This window comes from Aethalodelphis obliquidens, unplaced genomic scaffold (assembly GCF_003676395.1).
Source record: "Aethalodelphis obliquidens isolate GAN/ISIS:26980383/991018 unplaced genomic scaffold, ASM367639v1 scaffold24, whole genome shotgun sequence".
Taxonomy (NCBI): Eukaryota; Metazoa; Chordata; class Mammalia; order Artiodactyla; family Delphinidae; genus Aethalodelphis; species Aethalodelphis obliquidens.
Window position 1 is genome coordinate 25,031,623 of NW_020837968.1, and position 18,518 is coordinate 25,050,140.

The following is an 18,518-nucleotide window of genomic DNA, read 5'->3' on the forward strand; positions in this document are numbered from 1 at the left end:
TGTTTGACAACATGGATGGGCTTGGAAGTTCTAATGCTTAGTGAAATAAGTCAGACAGAGAAAAACAGGTACTGTATGTTTTCATGTATATGTGGAATCTAAAAAAATAAAACAAATGAACAATTATAAACAGAAACAGACTCACTGATTCAGAAAACAAACTAATGGTTACTGGAGGGGAGAGGGTTTGGGGGAGGGGCAAAATAGGTGAAGGGGATTAAGAGGGAGAACTACTAGGCATAAAATAAGTTATAAGGATGTAATGTACAGCACAGGGAATATAATCAATATTTTATAATAACTTAGTATGAAGTATAATCTAAAAATATCAAATAACTATGTTGTATCCCTGAAACTAATATAATATTGTAAGTTAACTATAGGTCATTAAAATAAATAAATAAATAAATAAATAAATGTGTACTAAAAAAGTAGAAATAACATTTTAAAAATTCCAAATGAAATAAGAGATGTCTGGAATTAATATTATTATATGAAGTGCCAAATTTTAGGTTGGAAAATGTCCTGGGAATGTTAAATTTCATACTAATTTTTGCTTAGAATTTTTACCAGTTTTACAGCACTTTTTAGGAGTATTAATTAGCTTAGTTGATATTCAGAATTTCATTTTCAGTAACTAAAAATTGAACATTTGAATCAGCGCTGTTAAAACTACAGTTTTAAAATTATGTTTTGAAAAATTCAGGAAATTTGGTCATTGTGGAGATTTGTCATTTACTAAATTTGAAGAATTGACTCATAAAGTGATGTGAGGTAACTTCATTTGCCCAATAGTGCCTTTCAGGAATGGACACTGTCATGAAACTGTCTTTCAAGTAGCTTTTTGCAAACCTTATTAAGGACAATATGGGAGACAGTTCTAATATGCTCAAAGAAAGGGTCTTCCCTTATGTTCCCTAAGAGAAGTCTGACTTGGGTGCAGTTCCAGAGACCTACAAGAAGCACTACTTTATCAGATCTATTTAACAAGTCACATATTCATCAAACATTGGGTATGAGTTCCTATAGGAAAAGAACACAGTGCTGTTCTTTCCTCTAGCTTCTTTAAAAATCTTTAATATAAAACAAGTCTCTACATGTCTGCTCAAAGGATTCCCGTATATGCACTGCTTAGAAAACTGTGCTCAACGCAACTTGATGGTAGTTGATAGAAACAACGTCTAGGTGACAGGACTCACAAACAACTCACCACAGGCATCAGACGTTGAGGATAAGTACCAATACCTGAAATAAAACTTTCATGAAATCGCCTTTGATGCAGATTTTTTTCCGGATGCGCAGGCTCAGCGACCATGGCTCACGGGACCAGCCGCTCCGCGGCATGTGGGATCTTCCCGGACCGGGACACGAACCCGTGTCCCTTGCATCGGCAGGCGGACTCTCAACCACTGCGCCACCAGGGAAGCCCTGATGCAGATTTTAACAAATATTGCCATTAAGATTACGAAAAATATTTCGGCATATGCCGAGTGGAAAGGGCTTTTTCTTACATTCACAGATAGAAGTATGACCTGAAAAAGCTCCCAAATAGACAGTAGAACTTCCAGATTAACGAATCTGTGAAACAGCTCATCGGAAGTTACAAGATCTGATCAGAAAGAAACAGTATTCCAGTGGTATGTTTCATATTACTTCTTAGATACTTCTCTATTGTTCATATAGGAAACAAGCCTCAATTGGGAGAAACAAAGATTTCACTTGCTAGAATGAAATAAATCTGTGCTAAACTATGAATTCTGAGGACAAATTGCAGAGAAAGTGCTTGAGACTGCATGGAAAGACTTGTTTCCAAACAGAAAATGTATGTGTTTTCTAAAGCTAGATAGTATATACTGTAGTATTGACATCCAAGTCTGCTGCTGGTTCTACATTGATTGAAAGAACTAGAAAACTACGGTATTCAACAGGTTAAGGAAAACCACTTCAGAAGGAATGAACGGTTGTTTCCTTACACAGAAGGAAGTGTTACAAGCTAAATGAAAGAAAGTAGATACACAGTGTTCTTTCTCTATACAGAAATTATATACAAAGCCACAAGCAAGTCCTGAATTGTTCATGAGATCTGCAATACTACTGCATCCCGCATCCCGCATCCCGAGTTAATGTAAAGCAGAAATATGCTCTGTGTTCTAGAGTGGACTTGGTGTGAAAGCTGTTCAGAAACCATAGAAAGGCTAGTATCCCATACAGTAAATGTATGAGCTTCTCACAAGTTTGATGAAAGAAATGGTTTCCCCAGCTTCCTTCAGAATACTGAGCTTAACTCCATTGGCTCATGTAGGTAGGGAATTATTTAACAAACGAGTCTTCATACTTTCTCTCTGGGCTACTTTGAAAGACGGCTCATTATGGGTTCTAACTAAGAATAGCAAGAAAGCCTATCCACCCACATTGTATGAAGAGATTCCGACGGTAACCAGAAGGCCTTGGTAGAGCACCAAGTGAAAGACATTTTTCTGAGAGGGTTCTTTCAATGAAGGGAAGTTTGACCCAGTGTGTGATTCCTGTACTGATTTGTTTCGTAAAGTTGTCTCCTTTGGGTTTCTGAAGGCTGCTTTGAGTTTCACCTTAGTGCACTAGATTCCAGGAGAATGGAAAAAAAAAAAAAGCATTTAATAGGGCCAGGTTACACATGAGTCTTCTCTAGGGAAAGTCTGTGTTTGTTACTTTCTAGGCCAAAGAAATTCTTCACACAATGAAAGAACAATTCATTGCTTAAAAGAAACAATTGATGTCCGAAGCATGGAGTGGCTTGTTGAAAGGACTTGTAATATTTTCTCATCCACAAACACTATGAAGCCCCAGAAGCTTCAGATTTCTAACGACATCTAGAGGGAAAGCTCTCCAGATGGCATGCAGTGACCTCCTACCCATATACGTAAGGTATTAATTTTTCACAGGATATATATAAGAAGTTTTATACAATATGTAGTGTTGGCCACCCTTGCCTTCTGAGATGGCCCACACTCTTTCTGTGGAGTGTGTTTCTCTCTAAATAAATCCACTTCTTACCTATCACTTTGTCTCTCATTGAATTCTTTCTGTGATGAGACATCAAGATCCTGTGCTTCATTAAGTCCTGAAGCCAGGTGTGTGATGCCAATTGGAAGACTGTGGGTTTTGGCTGGGTTCGAGTCCCAGTCTGAGGTGCACAGTTTCACCTGGCGACCATGAAAGGACAGTGATAAGCTAGACCAATTCCTGCTCGTTGTCAACACCATTGGGGATGTCTTCTGTTCCATTTCTTTGTGGGCACTAACACCTGGTTGGGAGACTACCTTGGAAGGGATAGCATCTAAAATCTCTTTTGTCATTTATAGATATTTTTGTACTCTGATGCTATTACAAAAAGTGCTTCATCATCAAGGAGATTCATAGAAAGGCTATGAAAGCAGATACAATAGTTCCACACGAAGATGATGGCTATGCGAGCCCATACTGACTTAAAACAAGCAGCTGTCCTGCCCCTGGGGCCCCTAGATCAGGCATCCAGAGATTTTTACTCCCTGACAGGCGGGGTCGACGCCCCTACTCAGCCTTGAAGCAGTTACAGAAGATGGACCATTGCACTTCTTCTTCCCATAAGAATATGGAGTAAAATCTCTGAAGGGGGGATAAAACAGGAGGGAAGGGGGCAGGGCACAATCTTTGAAAGAATGACATAGCCCAAGACATGACATACACTGACTAGAACCAAATGCGCCCAAGATGGTGAACACTTCCACTGGACCTTAAGCCTCAGTATACAAATCAGCAAGCTAAATGACACACCCACAGGCCCCCTGACAGTTCCAAGGCCGACCATAAGGATCAAAAAGTGGGTGGTGGCCCAATTCCTGGAAATCCCCACCCCTTCTCGAAATAGCTGGAATACTCCTCCCACTCGTTAGCCTATGAAATTACTTACCACTATAAAAACCGACAACCCTATACCCTCTTGCCTTCTGAGATCGCCCACACTCTGTGGAGTGTTTCTCTCTCTAAATAAATCTACTTCTTACCTTAAAAAAAAATCATATATATATATATATATATATATATATATATGCCTTAAATCTCTACAAGGCCCTGATTTGTGAGAAAGACCTGCAGTACTACTGTTTCCCTTCAGCCCTTGAAACACACGCTAAGCTCTGTGAGTTGTCAGGGTGAAATGGAGGACAACCATTTGGACCACACGGAAAAGCTCATTTCCCATACGGTAAATGTGTGTGTTTCCTCAAATGTAGGTAGAGAAATTTAATACATGGTGTCTTTCTCTATGTAGAACTTTCTTTTTCTTTTTATTGGATTATAATTGCTTTACAATGTTATGTTAGTTTCTGCTGTACAACGAAGTGAATTAGCTATACGTATACATATATCCCCTCCCTCTGGGACCTCCCTCCAATGCCCCCATACCACCAACCAAGTCATTACAGAGCATCGACGAGCTGAGCTTCCTGTGCTATACAGCCGGTTCCCACTAGCTATTTATTGCACACATGGTAGTATATATATGTCAGTCCTAATCTCCCAATTCATCTCACCCTCCCCTTTCCCCTGTGTGTCCACCCATCCATTCTCTACTTCTGTACATCTATCCCTGCCCTGCAAATAGGTTCATCTGTACCATTTTTCTAGATTCCATGTATATGCATTAATATACAATATTTGTTTTTCTCTTTCTGACTTACTTCACTCTGTATGACAGACTCTAGGTCCATCCACAACTCTACAAATGACCCAATTTCATTCCTTTTTAAGGCCTAGTAATAGCCCATTGTATATATATACCACATCTTCTTTACCCATTCATCTGTCGATGGAAATTTAAGTTGCTTCCATGTCGTGGCTAACGTAAATAGTGCTGCAATGAACATTGGGGTACATGTGCTTTTGAATTATGGTCTTCTCAAGGTGTATGTCCAGTAGTGGGATTGCTGGGTCATATGGTAGTTCAATTTTTAGTTTTTTCGGGAACCTCCAAAATGTTCTCCATAGTGGCTATATCAGTTTATGTTCCCAGGAATAGTGTAAGAAGGTTCCCTTTTCTCCACAGCCTCTCCAGAATTTATTGTTTGTAGATTTATTGATGAGGGGCATTCTAACTGGTGTGAGGTGTTGATTTGCATTTCTCTAATAATTAGTGTTGTTGAACATCTTTTCATGTACCTCTTGGCCATTTGTATGTTTTCTTTGAAGAAATGTCTAATTAGGTCTTCTGCCCATTTTTTTTTTTTTTTGCGGTATGCGGGCCTCTCACTGTTGTGGCCTCTCCATTGAGGAGCACAGGCTCCGGACGCACAGGCTCAGCGGCCATGGCTCACGGGTCCAGCCGCTCTGCAGCATGTGGGATCCTCCTGGACCAGGGCATGAACCCGTGTCCCCTGCATCAGCAGCAGACTCTCAACTACTGCGCCACCAGGGAAGCCCCTTCTGCCCATTTTTTGATTGGGTTGTTTGCGTTTTCGGTATTGAGCTGCCTAACTTGTTTGCATATTTTGGAGATTAATCCTTTGTCAGGTGCTTCATTTGCAACTATTTTCTCCCATTCTGAGGGTTTTCTTTTTGTCTTCTTTATGGTTTCTTTTGCTATGCAAAAGCTCTTAAGTGTAATTAGGTCCCATTTATTTATTTTTGTTTTTATTTTCATTACCCTAGGAGGTGGATCAAAAAAGATCTTCCTGTAATTTATGTCAAAGAGTATTTTTCTCAAGATTGCTTTGGCTGTTTGGGGTCTTTTGTGTTTCCACAGAAATTGTGAAATTTTTTGTTCTAATTGTGTGGAAAAGGCCATGGATAATTTGATAGAGATTTCATTGAATCTGTAGATTGCTTTGGGTACTATAGTCTTTTTCACAATATTGATTCTTCCAATCCAAGAACATGATATATCTCTCCATCTGTTTGTGTCATCTTTGATTTCTTTCATCCGTATTTTATAGTTTTCTGAGTACAGGTCTTTTGCCTCCTTAGGTAGGTTTATTCCTAGGTATATTCTTCTTTTCATTGCAATGGTAAATGGGATTGTTTCATTAATTTCTCTTTCTGGTCTTTCAATATTAGTGTATAGGAATGCAAGAGCTTTCTGTGCATTAATTTTGCATCCTCCAACTTTACCAAATTTATTGATTAGCTCTAGTAGGTTTCTGGTGGCATCTTTAAGATTTTCTGTGCATAGTATTATGTCATCTACAAGCAGTGACACTTTTACTTCTTCTTTTCCAATTTGTATTCTTTTATTTCTTTTTCTTCTCTGATTGCCATGGCTAGGACTTCCAAAACTATGTTGAATAATAGTGGCGAGAGGTGGACATCGTTATTTTGTTCCTGAACTTAGAGGAAATGCTTTTAGATTTTCACCATTGAGAATGATGTTGGCTGTGGGTTTGTCATATATGGCCTTTATTATGTTGAGGTAGCTTCCCTCTGTGCCCACATTCTGGAGAGTTTTGATCATAAATGGGTGTTGAATTTTGTCAAAAGCTTTTTCTGCATCTATTGAGATGATCATATGGTTTTTATTCTTTAGTTTATTAAAATGGTGTATCACATTGATTGATTTGTGTATGTTGAAGAATCCTTGCATCCCTGGGATAAACCTACTTGAGCATGGTGTATGATCTTTTTAATGTGTTGTTGGATTCTCTTTGCTAGTATTTTGTTGATGATTTTTGCACCTATGTTCATCAGTGATATTGGTCTGTAGCTTTTGTTTTTGTGATATCTTTGTCTGGTTTTGGTATCAGGGTGATGGTGGACTCATAGAACAAGTTTGGGAGTATTTCTCCCTCTGCAAGTTTTTGGAAGAGTTTGAGAAGGATAGGTGTTAGCTCTTCTCTAAATGTTTGATAGAATTTGTCTATGAAGTCATCTGGTCATGGACTTTTGTTTGTTGGAAGATTTTTTAATTACAGTGTCACTTTCATTCCTTGTGATTGGTCTGTTTATATTATCTATTTCTTCCTGGTTCAGTCTCAGAAGGTTGTGCTTTTCTAAGAATTTGTCCATTTCTTCCATGCTGTCCATTTTATTGGCATATATGTTGCTTGTAGTAATCTCTCATGATCCTTTTTATTTCTGCAGTGTCAGTTGTTACTTCTCCTTCTTCATTTCTAATTTTATTGATTTGAGTCCTCTCTCTGTTTTTCTTGATGAGTCTGGCTAAAGGTTTATCAATTTTGTTTATCTTCTCAAAGAACTAACTTTTCATTTTATTTATCTTTGCTATTGTTTTTTTGTTTCCATTTCATTTATTTCTGCTCTGATCTTTATGATTTCTTTCTTTCTACTAACTTTGGGGGTTCTTTATTCTTCTTTTTCTAGTTGCTTTAGATGTAAAGTTAGATTGTTCATTTGAGATTTTTCTTGTTTCTTGAGGCGAGATTGAATTGCTGCACACTTCCCTCTTAGAACTGCTTTTGCTGCATCCAATAAGTTTTGGGTCATTCTGTTTTCATTGTCATTTGTCTCTAGGTATTTTTTGATTTCCCCTTTGATTTCTTCAGTTATCTCTTTGTTATTTAGTAGCAAATTGTTTAGCCTCCATGTGTTTGTGGTTTTTATAGTTTTTTTCCTGTAACTGATTTCTAATCTCATAGTGTTGTGGTCGGAAAAGATGCTTGATATGATTTCAGTTTTTTTTTAATTTACTGAGACTTGATCTGTGACCCAAGATATGATCTAGCCTGGAGAACATTCCGTGTACACTTGAGAAGAAAGTGTATTCTGCCACTTTCAGGTGGAATGTTCTATAAATATCAACTAAGTCTGTCTGGTCTATTGTGTCATTTAAAGCTTGTGGTTCCTTATTTATTTTCTGCCTGGATGATCTATCTGTCCACTGGTGTAAGTGGGGTGTTAAAATCCCCCACTACTATTGTGTTACTGTCAATTTCTTTTTTTATGGCTGTTAGTATTTGCCTTATGTATTGAGGTACTCCTATGTTGGGTGCATAAATATTTACAATTGTTATATCTTCTTGGATTGATCCCTTAATCATTATGTAGTGTCCTTTTTTGTCTCTTGTAACAGTCTTTATTTTAAAGTCTATTTTATCTGATATGAGTATTGCTACTCCAGCTTTCTTTTGATTTCAATTTACATGGAATATCTTTTTCCATCTCCTCACTTTCAGTCCGTATGTGTCCCTAGGTCTGAAGTGGGTCTCTTGTAGACAGCATATATATGGGTCTTGCTCTTGCTTTTTTATCCATTCAGCCAGTCTGTGTCTTTTGGTTGGAGCATTTAACCCATTTACATTCAAGGTAATTATTGATATTTATGTTCCTATTACCATTTTCTTAATTGTTTTGGGTTTGTTTTTGTCAGTCTTTTTCTTCCCTTGTGTTTCCTGCCTAGAGAAGTTCCTTTGTCATTTGTTGTAAAGCTGGTTAGGTGGTGTTGAATTCTCTTAGCTTTTGCTTGTCTGTAAAGGTTTTAATTTCTCCATCGAATCTGAATGAGATCCTTGCTGGGTAGAGTAATCTTGGTTGTAGGTTTTTCCCTTTCATCACTTTAAATATATCATGCCACTCCCTTCTGGCCTGCAGAGTTTCTCCTGAAAAATCAGCTGATAACCCTATGGGGGTTCCCTTGTATGTTATTTGTTGCCTTTCCCTTGCTGCTTTTAATATTTTTTTGAATTTAATTTTTGTTAGTTTGATTATTATGTGTCTTGGTGTGTTTCTCCTTGGGTTTATCCTGTATGGGACCTTCTGCACTTCCTGGACTTTGGTGGCTATTTCATTTCCCATGTTAGGGAAGTTTTCAACTATAATCTCTTCAAATATTTTCTCAGACCCTTTCTCTTCCTCGTCTTCTTCTGGGACCCCTATAATGCAAATGTTGGTGCATTTCATGTTGTCCCAGAGGTCTCTGACACTGTCCTCATTTCTTTTCATTCTTTTTTCTTTAATCCGTTCCTTGGTAGTTATTTCCACCATTCTGTCTTCTAGCTCACATATTCATTCTTCTGCTTCAGTTATTCTTCACTTGATTCTTTCTAGTGTATTTTTCATTTCAGTTATTGTGTTGTTCATCACTATTTGTTTGTTCTTTAGTACTCCTAGGTCCTTGGTAAACATTTCTTGTATTTTCTTGATCCGTGCCTCCATTCTATTTCTGATATTTTGGATCATCTTTACTATCATTACTCTAAATTCTTTTTCAGATAGGTTGCCTATTTCCTCTTCATTTACTTGATCTTGTAGGTTTTTATCTTGCCTCTTTATCTATTACATATTTTTTGTCGTCTCATTTTTTTTTTTTTTTTTTTTTTTGATGAGTGAGGCTGTGTTCTTGTCTTGCTTGTGTTTGGCCTGAGGCATCCAGAACTGGAGTTTGCAGGCAGTGGGGTGGAGCTGTGTTTTGGTTCCAAGATGAGGACCTCCAGGAGATCTCAGAGTAAGTCTCCCTGAAGTCTGGGTTCTCTGTTGTTCCAGCAGCTTGGAATTGGTACTTCCACCACAGGAGCTCAGGCCTGACCCCTGGCCTGGGAACCAAGATGCAACAAGCCAAAAAAAAAAAAAAAAAAAAAAAAAAAAAAAAAAGCAGCAAACAAAAAGAGTAGAACAATAAAAAATACATATGAAATTAGAAAAATGAAAATATTTTAGAAAAAATAAAAATGAAACAAGAACAACAAAGCAAAACAGAAACACGAGAGCAAAAAAAAAAGAACCAAAAAAAGAAAATGTCTTGGTGGTGGGGAGTGAGGGGTGAATGGGGGTGAGGGGCAGAGCTTATGTTCAGGACCCGTGCAGCAGGAGGGGGCCCTGGAGGGCAGAGGTTCAGGCTGAGTACCCCAGCAGACTCACAGGGCCCGAGTAGGTGAGAGAGACACTGGCTGCATTCCCTTCTGATCCCCCAATCACCCAAAGGTCTCTCCCTATCCCTGCTGAACCCCTCCCCTTGAGTGAGCCCCTTTGAGCATGGGAACCAATCCCTTCCCTGAGCTGTGCCTCAGGGGCAATGATCCCGTCCTGCTTCCACTTTTCCTCCCACCCTCCTTCACCCCCACATCCTACTTTGTTGTGTGGGGCTTCCTCCTGTCACCGTAAGTGTCCCAGGTCCCCCAGCAGTGCCCGATAAGGGCCTTAGTTTTGAGGAAATGTGAACTCCATGAGCGCCTACTCCGTCATCTTGACTCCGGCCCCCATCTCTATGTAGAACTTTCACCCAAGGCTTGCGGCTCTTTCTGCATTGTGTGAAAGATGTGCAACACTAGTGTTTTCATAGCTTATGGAACAGCAGACTTAAAAGTGTGTGTCAAGGGCAAAGGGGAGTGAGAACCTTTCATAAGACAGGAAAGGCTTGTTTCCATTCCCACAGTGGATGTGATTTTGTCAAGCTCCTTGAAAGAAGGTTGATGTACAGTGTCCATTCTCTGTGGAGAGTTCTAGCCAAAGGCTAGAGCACATCTGAAGTGTTTGTGAGTCCTGCAGTGCTACCACTGCCCAGTGTATGGAAGGTGTGCTTCCCTCTGTGTTCCAAAGGCGACCTGGCCAAAAGGAGTTTTGGACGGCCTAGAAGGTCCTGTGTTTCATTTTAGATAAGTATCAGTTCTTTACAAGTGCAATGAAAGAACTGTTTTTTGCAGTGTTCCTTCTGGATAGTGAGGGTAACTGCAATGGCTCATGCAGTTAGTACCTTATTTAACAAAGGAATCTTCCTGTGCTCTCTCTGAGCTACCTTGAAGTCTGCTCAACATGGGTTCCAACTGAAAAAGGCAAGAATGCCTTTCGACCCACATCATACAAAGTGATTCCTATGGTAACTAGAAGTCCTTGGAAGAGTGCTCTGGAAAAGTCATTTTTCTTTGTGTGTTCTTTCAGAGAAGGGATGTTTGACCCATTGTGTGATTCCCCTAGTGATTTCTTCACAAAGTTGTTTTTTTAGGGAATCTAAAGGCTACTTTGAGTTTCATCTTAGCTCACTGTGCTCTGGGGAATGGAAAGAGAAGACGTTCATAGGGTCTGACTACATGTGTCTCCTTTAGGGAAAGTCTGTTCTTGTTAGTTTCTCAGCTGAAGAAATGCTGCACACAGGAAAGAACAATTCATTGCGTGGAAAAACACTCTATGTACAAACCATGGAGTGACTTGTTGAAAGGACCTTTATACTTTCTCATCCACGGACACTTTACAGCTTGGCTAAGAGTTCTAAGGACATCTAGAGAGAAAGGTCTCCAGAAAGCATGCAGCGACTTGTTGTTCTTATAGGTAGTCATCATTTTTCACGAGCTACATGGAAGAAGTACTATATATAGTGTTGCATCCCTATGGGCACTCAGACCAAATCTTTGCATGCCCTGATTTGTGAAAATGACCTGCAGTACTACTGATTCCCCTCAGCCCTTGAAATGTGTGCTATGCTCTGTGGGTTGTCAGGGTGAACTGGAGAACAACCTTTCTGACCAGACAGAAAAGCTCATTTCCCATACAGTATATGTGTGTGTTTACCTGAAGGTAGGTAGGGAAGTTTAATGCATGGTTTTCTTTCTCTATGTAGAACTTTCATCCAAGGCTTAGGCCTCTTTCTGCATTGTGTGAAATATGTGCAGCACTAGTGTTTTCTTATGTTAGAGGAACGCTGCCTTAGAAGTGTTTGCCAAGGGCAAAGGGTAGTGAGAGCCCTTCACAAGACATGAAAGGGTTCTTTCCATTACCATAGTGGATGTGATTTGTCAACCTCCTTGAAAGGAGGTTGATGTGCAGTGTCCTTTCTCTATGGAGATTTCTAGCCAAAGGTTACAGCAAGTCCTGAAGTGTTTGTGAGTCCTGCAGTGCTACTGCACCCCAGCGTATGGATGGTGCGCTTCCCTGTGTGTTCTAGATGTGACCTGGCCTGAAGGAACTTCAGACAGAGTAAAAGGTCCTGTGTTTCATTTTGTTAATGTATGAATTTTTTACAAGTGCAGTAAAAGAAGTGGTTTTTGCAGCTTTCTTTCTGGATAATGATGGTAACTGCAGTGGCTCATGTAGTTAGTACCTTATTTAACAGAGAAATCTTCCTGTGCTCTCTCTGGGCTACCTTGAAGTCTGCTTAATATGGGTTCCAACTGAAACTGGAAGACTTTGGAAGAGCGCTCCCGGAAAGACTTTTTCTGAGTCTATTTTTTCAAGACGGGAATTTTGACCCAGTGTGTGATTCCCCTAGTGATTTTTCACAGAGTTGTTTTTTTAGGGAATCTAAAGGCTACTTTGAGTTTCATCTTAGCTGACTGTGCTCCAGGGGAACTGAAAGAGAAGACGGTTCATGGGGTCTGGTTACACATGTATCTCCTTAGGGGAATTATATTTTTGTTACTTTCTAGGCTAAAGGAATTCTACAGACAATGAAAGAAGAATTATTTGCCTAGAAAGCACACTCTATATCCAAAACACAGAGTAACTTTTTGAAAGAACCTGTAATACTTTCTCATCCACGATTACTAAAGGTTTATTAAGCTCATAGTTCTGAGACCATCTAGAGGGAGCACTCTTCAGAATGTGCTAAGGTACCTGTTCCCAGTATAAGAATTGTATGGAATTTTACAAGTTAGAGGATAGTATTTTTATACGGTGTTGCTTCCTTACAGGAGCATATATCCCAAATCTTCACAAGGCCCTGACTTGTTAGAAAGACCTACAATACCATTGTTTCTTCAAGTTCCTTGAAAGCTGTGCTAATTTGTGGGTTGTAAGGGCAAACTGCAGAGAAAGTCAATCCTACCACATGGAAAAAGTCTCGTTTCCCATACATTTTACGTGTTTGTTCTTTGAAGGTTGATGAGTGAAATTTGATATACAATGTTATTTTTCTATATAGAACTTATACTCACAGTTGGCTGTTGGTACTGCATTTTTTGAAATCCCTCATTGCTAGTGTTTTCACAGGTTAAGGTAAATCTGCCTTAGATATGTGTCCAAAGGCAAATTGGAGCAACAGCTTTTTATAAGGCATGAAAGTCTTATTTCCTTATACTGACTGTATGTGATTTTTACAAGCTACGTGAAAGAAATTGACTACATTGTGTTCTTTCTCTACTGAGAACTTATTAGGCAAAGTCCGCATCAGGTTCTGAGTTGTTATTGATACTTGCAATGCTACTCCTCCCCATTTAATGCAAAGCTGTGCTAGCCCTGTGTTCTTGAGGTGACTTTGCTTGAAAGCCTTTCAAACAGCATAGAAAGATGTGTCCCATATTGTAAATGTGTTAGCTTTCACAAGCTCTATGAAAGAAATATTACACACAGCATTCTTTCAAGATATTGAACTTACCCCCAATGACTCATGCAGGTAGTGCCTTATTTAACAGAGGAGTCTTCCTTCTGTCTCTGAGCTACTTTGAAAGTCTGCTCTGTATGGGTTCCACCTGAGAATGGTAAAAAAACCCTTTCATCCTGCATAGTGTGAGGAGATTCCTACACTAAGCAGAAGACCTTTCTGCAAAACTAGAGCAAAATATTTTCCTGAGAGTGTTCTTTCAGGGAAGGGAAATTATTCCTGGTTGTGTGTTTCATGTAGTGATTCGTTTCATAAAGTTGTCTCTACACTTTTTAAACGCTGTTTTGAATTTGACCTTAGCTCACTGGGCTCCAGGCAAATGGACAGAAAAGTCTTTCAGAGGACCTGAGTACACATGTGTCTCTTTTAGGGAATATATATATGTTTTTATTTTCTAGGCCAAATAATTCTACGCACAGTGTTTTTTCACTGGGTGGAAGACACACTTGATGTCAAATGCATGAAGTGACTGGTTGAACAGACCTGTAATACTATCACATACTACAGGAACTTTTAAGCTCCAGTATTCGATTTCTAAGGATATCTGGAGTGAAAGCTCTCCAGACTGCATGCAGTTACTTTTTCTCCATATAGGAAAAGTATCAGTTTGTTAGAGAGCAATTTTATATGTAATGTTGCTTTGCTGTATGAGTCTTACACCTTATATCTGCAGCAGGCCCTGAATTGTTTGAAAGCCCTGCAATACTACTGTTTAGTTTAATGTCAAGCTGCAATAAACTCTCTGTCTTATGGGAATATATGGGAAACCATCGCAGAGACACGTAGACTTGTTCCATATTATAGTAGATTAGTTTTAAGAAGCTAGAGGAAAGAACAACTTGGAGCAGTGTTCTTTCCTTAAAGGAACTCATTCTGAATATTGATTCATATAATGCATTTTTAAATAGTCCAAATAAACTGGTACTTTTTGTAGTTGTCTGGAGCTGTGCCCACTTCAGACTTCTCTTACGGAACTTAAGGGAAGGCCTTAGGGGAAGCGTTTGCCATACTATTTTTAACCAACATTTACAAAAACCTACTTGAAAGATGGTTTTGTGATGGTTTTCTTTACCTTATGGTTCATGCTTCTAGAGAACTGGTTAAGAGTTCTGTAGTGCTATTGTTTTTAAAAGTTCCTTTGACGATGAATTCAGAACATTCTTCTAGAAGTGCATATTACTGAAACCTTTGCATCTGAATTAGAGACAAGTTTCTATATAGGCAATACAGATATTCTGTGAAGCTGAATGAAAGAGATACTGGCGCCATGTTCTTATTCTCCAGAAAATGATGCCCAAAGTTTAATACTTGTAGTTAATTCTGAATCTAGCCTGAGAAACTAGTGATTCTATTAGCTATTTGGATACTGTGCTCCATTCAGACTTCTATCTGTGAATGTAAGAAAAAGCCCTTTCCAGCAGCATACACTGAAGCATTTCTCATACTCTTAATGGCAATGTTTGTTAAAATCTGCCTCAAAGGCGATTTCATGTAAGTTTTATTTAAGGTATTGGGACTTATCCACAATGTCTAATTCTTGTAGTGAGTTATATGTGAGTCATGTCACCTGGAGAGTCTATCAGCTACCATCAAGGTGCATTGAGCACAGTGTTGTTCTACCAGTACATATATAGAAAACTTTTGCGCAGACATAAAGAGACTTGTTCTACATTAGATATAGATTTTTGAAGAAGCTAGAGGAAAGAACAACTTGGCACTGCGTTCTTTCCTTAAAGGAACTCATACCCAATGTTTGATGCATATAGTGACTGTTAAACATGCCTGATAAACTGGTGCTTCTTGGGCTATGCATGGGCCTAGCAGCATGAACTCCAACTCACCAGGTCTAGCTACAACTGCAGTGTTGGCAAATGTCCAATCACCCATCAGAAGAAACCAATGTTGACACCCTGATATAACAGAGTCCTCAAGGAGACCACCAGCCACTCAGTGACAACAGACAACACTGGCCCCATTTTATTGCTGGAAGGAGCTGCAATTCAACCTGACTGTAACCAGCACATATTCTGGATATGAGTTTGCCTTTCCTGCATGCAGGGTTTCAGGCAACACCATTGTATGACTGGGCACTTTTCTGTGTTAGCAGTTTGCATGCAGAACAATCCATTTAACTTTTATAAAGCATAACTATAGGCCAGGCATTGTGGTAGCTACTGGGGATGTACAAACAGGCAAGGTTTTGCCCTCAGTCATTTAATAACTATCGTGAGTTACTTTTACTCTTGGAACAAGACAGCAAAACAGCCAGCATTAAAACCATGTCACAAGCAATTTGTGAGCTTAAGTGACTTCATAATTCAGTGGCTAATTTGGGACTGGGAACCAGAATCTTTTATTCCTTTGATTGATGGTCTCAAAATATTGATAAAATGTTTTCATCCCATGCTGATCATATAAACAAGTCTTACTGGTAAGTAACATCTTAAAGGGCACTTGATGATAAAAGCAAGAAATAAAATGGAATGAAATAAAGTTTAAATTTAGGCTTTCTACCTTGAGGAGTCAGGTGCATCCTATGGCAACCTTGAGAAACTCCATCCTCTCTGAAATGCACACCTTGATAAAGACTTCTTTCTACACAGCCCTCCAGCCTGCAGTGCCCTCCTATTTTATTTTATTTTATTTAAAAAATATATTTATTTATTTGGTCGCACCGGGGCTTAGTTGAGGCAGGCGGGCTCCTTAGTTGCAGCTCCAGGGTTCCTTAGTTGTGGCTCACGGGCTCCTTAATTGAGGCATGCAGCCTCCTTAGTTGTGGCATGTGAACTCTTAGTTGTGGCATGCATGTGGGATCTAGTTCCCCAACCAGGGATCGAACCCGGGCCCCCTGCATTGGGAGCTGGAGTCTTATCCACTGTGCCACCAGGAAAGTCCCACGGCCTCCTGTTTTAGATGCACACTTTTCACTTCCATGTTGTTATGACTTGCCAAACCTGCTTCCCACTATAATCAGAGCTTGTAGCCAGGAAGGATGAATGACAACCACAATAAGACAGGACAGGAGCAACGTAGATTTGTCCTAATCTCTGCTTAAGCCCCAGACACACACATTTGCCAAGGGACAGGCTTATTTTTAATCACATTGGAGAACTGAGTTACCTTAGGAAACTCCTCAGGAATGGTTCAAGTCATCCCAGGAAAGACAGTATATGGAGGAAGAAGATGTCTGGGGTTAACCTGGGGAAATGCCAAGATCAAGGGGCAGGAGAAGGGGCACTCATGGCTCTAAACTTTCTACAGAGCATGGGTTATGCCCTGCCAGAGACAGCAATGTGTTTAGAAGGATAGTGGTCTTGGGGTGGGGTGGGGAAACTCAAAGCAAGTATGCTGCTTTTACATAAGATTGCATGCAATCAATAGAGATTGCTACAGATCAATAAATATAGGAAAGTTGTGTGAAGGTTTTAATTCACATAAATAAATGTGAATGTATTATGGCTAAATGGATATTCCATTTATTTCCTTAGGAGCCCTAAGGAAAACTAGTTCTGCAAATGAGAGAGAGGTATCTGGAGAAGGGAGGAGAAAGGGGAGAAGAATCCCAACAAAGTAGTGTCCTGGAATCCAAAAGATGAGAGTTTTCAGAAGGAGAAAACACACAACAATTTCACAATTCTGAAGGATTAAAGATCAAATAAGAGAAGGACTAAGAGGTGCTTGTATGTGTTGTTGCTGACCTCCCAAGAGCATGCTTTAGTGCTGGGACAGACCCCAGACTACAGTAGTTTAAGGAGTGGAGATGCAGTGAGCTAAGTGGAAAGAGTGAAGTCAGATGACTCTTGAAAACAGTTCAGGAAGTATGAGCAGAGTGAGCTAGTGTAAGAGAACTCATTTATTGAGTTCCTACTGTGTTGTTCCATACATATGCATACATCGCATCCATTTCCACATTTCATTTTCACACAACTCTATGAGATGAGTGAAAAGCATATTATTTTGCTGATGAATGACATGAGGCTCAAAGAAGTTAAGTAACTTACAAGATTTAGATTTAGAAGCCAAGTTTGTTTCCAAAGTTGTTCTTTCCATGACAATCCTATGTCTGATAGAGTCAAGGGAAGGCTGGCTGGTTGTTATTTTAAGAAGGGGAAGGCATAGGCATGTTTATAGGCAGAAAGGAATAAATCCTCTCTTCCCAACTGCATACTCCCACTCTCTCTGTCAGCTCTAATTTTACCAGCTCACTCTCTCTAGTAGCAGAACTCGAAGTGTCCTTTCACCACCCCTCTGTGCAACATGTGGGTCTGAGAAGACAGAGCAAGGGCTCAGTGGGGTGAGAGTGTGGGGAATCAAAATGACCTCAGCCAGCTTGTGTTTCACATGTTTTGTCTTAGGGGCAGATAAAGTTCTAAGAAGTGTAATAGTTCTCACTTCACATCATGAGCAAAGTTCATTTTCGTTTATTCAGATATCGGTAGCTGGGACTCCAAATCAAGTCTGGCACTGTTGCTCCAGCCATATTCTCCAGTGCTGTTCCTATCTCCTTCCCCACAGTTCACATGGCATCGACGTTACGTGGCTTTGGTCACCTTCTGGCTGACTAGGTCCTGCCCCTTGGCCAGAGGAATGTGATGGGGTCACACTGCACCTATGGATACCCTACTCCCCTCAAAAAAGGAACTTTTGAATCAAGGAAAAACAATCTAACCCATTCCTCTGCTGAGTGATTACACATTCTATAAGTATAACCAATTTTTTTCCCCCAAGTTCTTCATTCCATTAACCCCTTCACCACCATTCTATCTTAAGAGGTAGGCCTGGGTGAGACAATAATCCTATGTGCCAGCTCAGTCAGCCAAATTCAGGACAGTTAAGAAACATCTCACAGCCATAGGAATGATCGACCAAATGCTGCAACTAGGATTTACTTTACCCAGGCCCCACCCAGTGACATTTCCTTCAGCCTTCAAACCTGAATGCATGTAAACTTTGCTGGGATCCTGGGGGCTTTGGGGAGGTGGGGGGAGAGGTGAGAGGAGGATACATACACTGAGCATCAGATGTGGGTCTAGCTGCTGTGTATAAGCCAGGTCATTTAAGTCTCGCATACACACTCTGAGTTAGGCAAAACTAACCATTTAAATTAAGGTAAAAAGAATCATTTTGCAAAAAGGAAACCCATATTTAGTAAAGTGAAGCGATTTAACCAAGATTAGAAGGAGGGCCAAGATTAGAAGGTGGTCCAGTTGTTAGGACTCTGCACTTCCACTGCAGGGGGCATGAG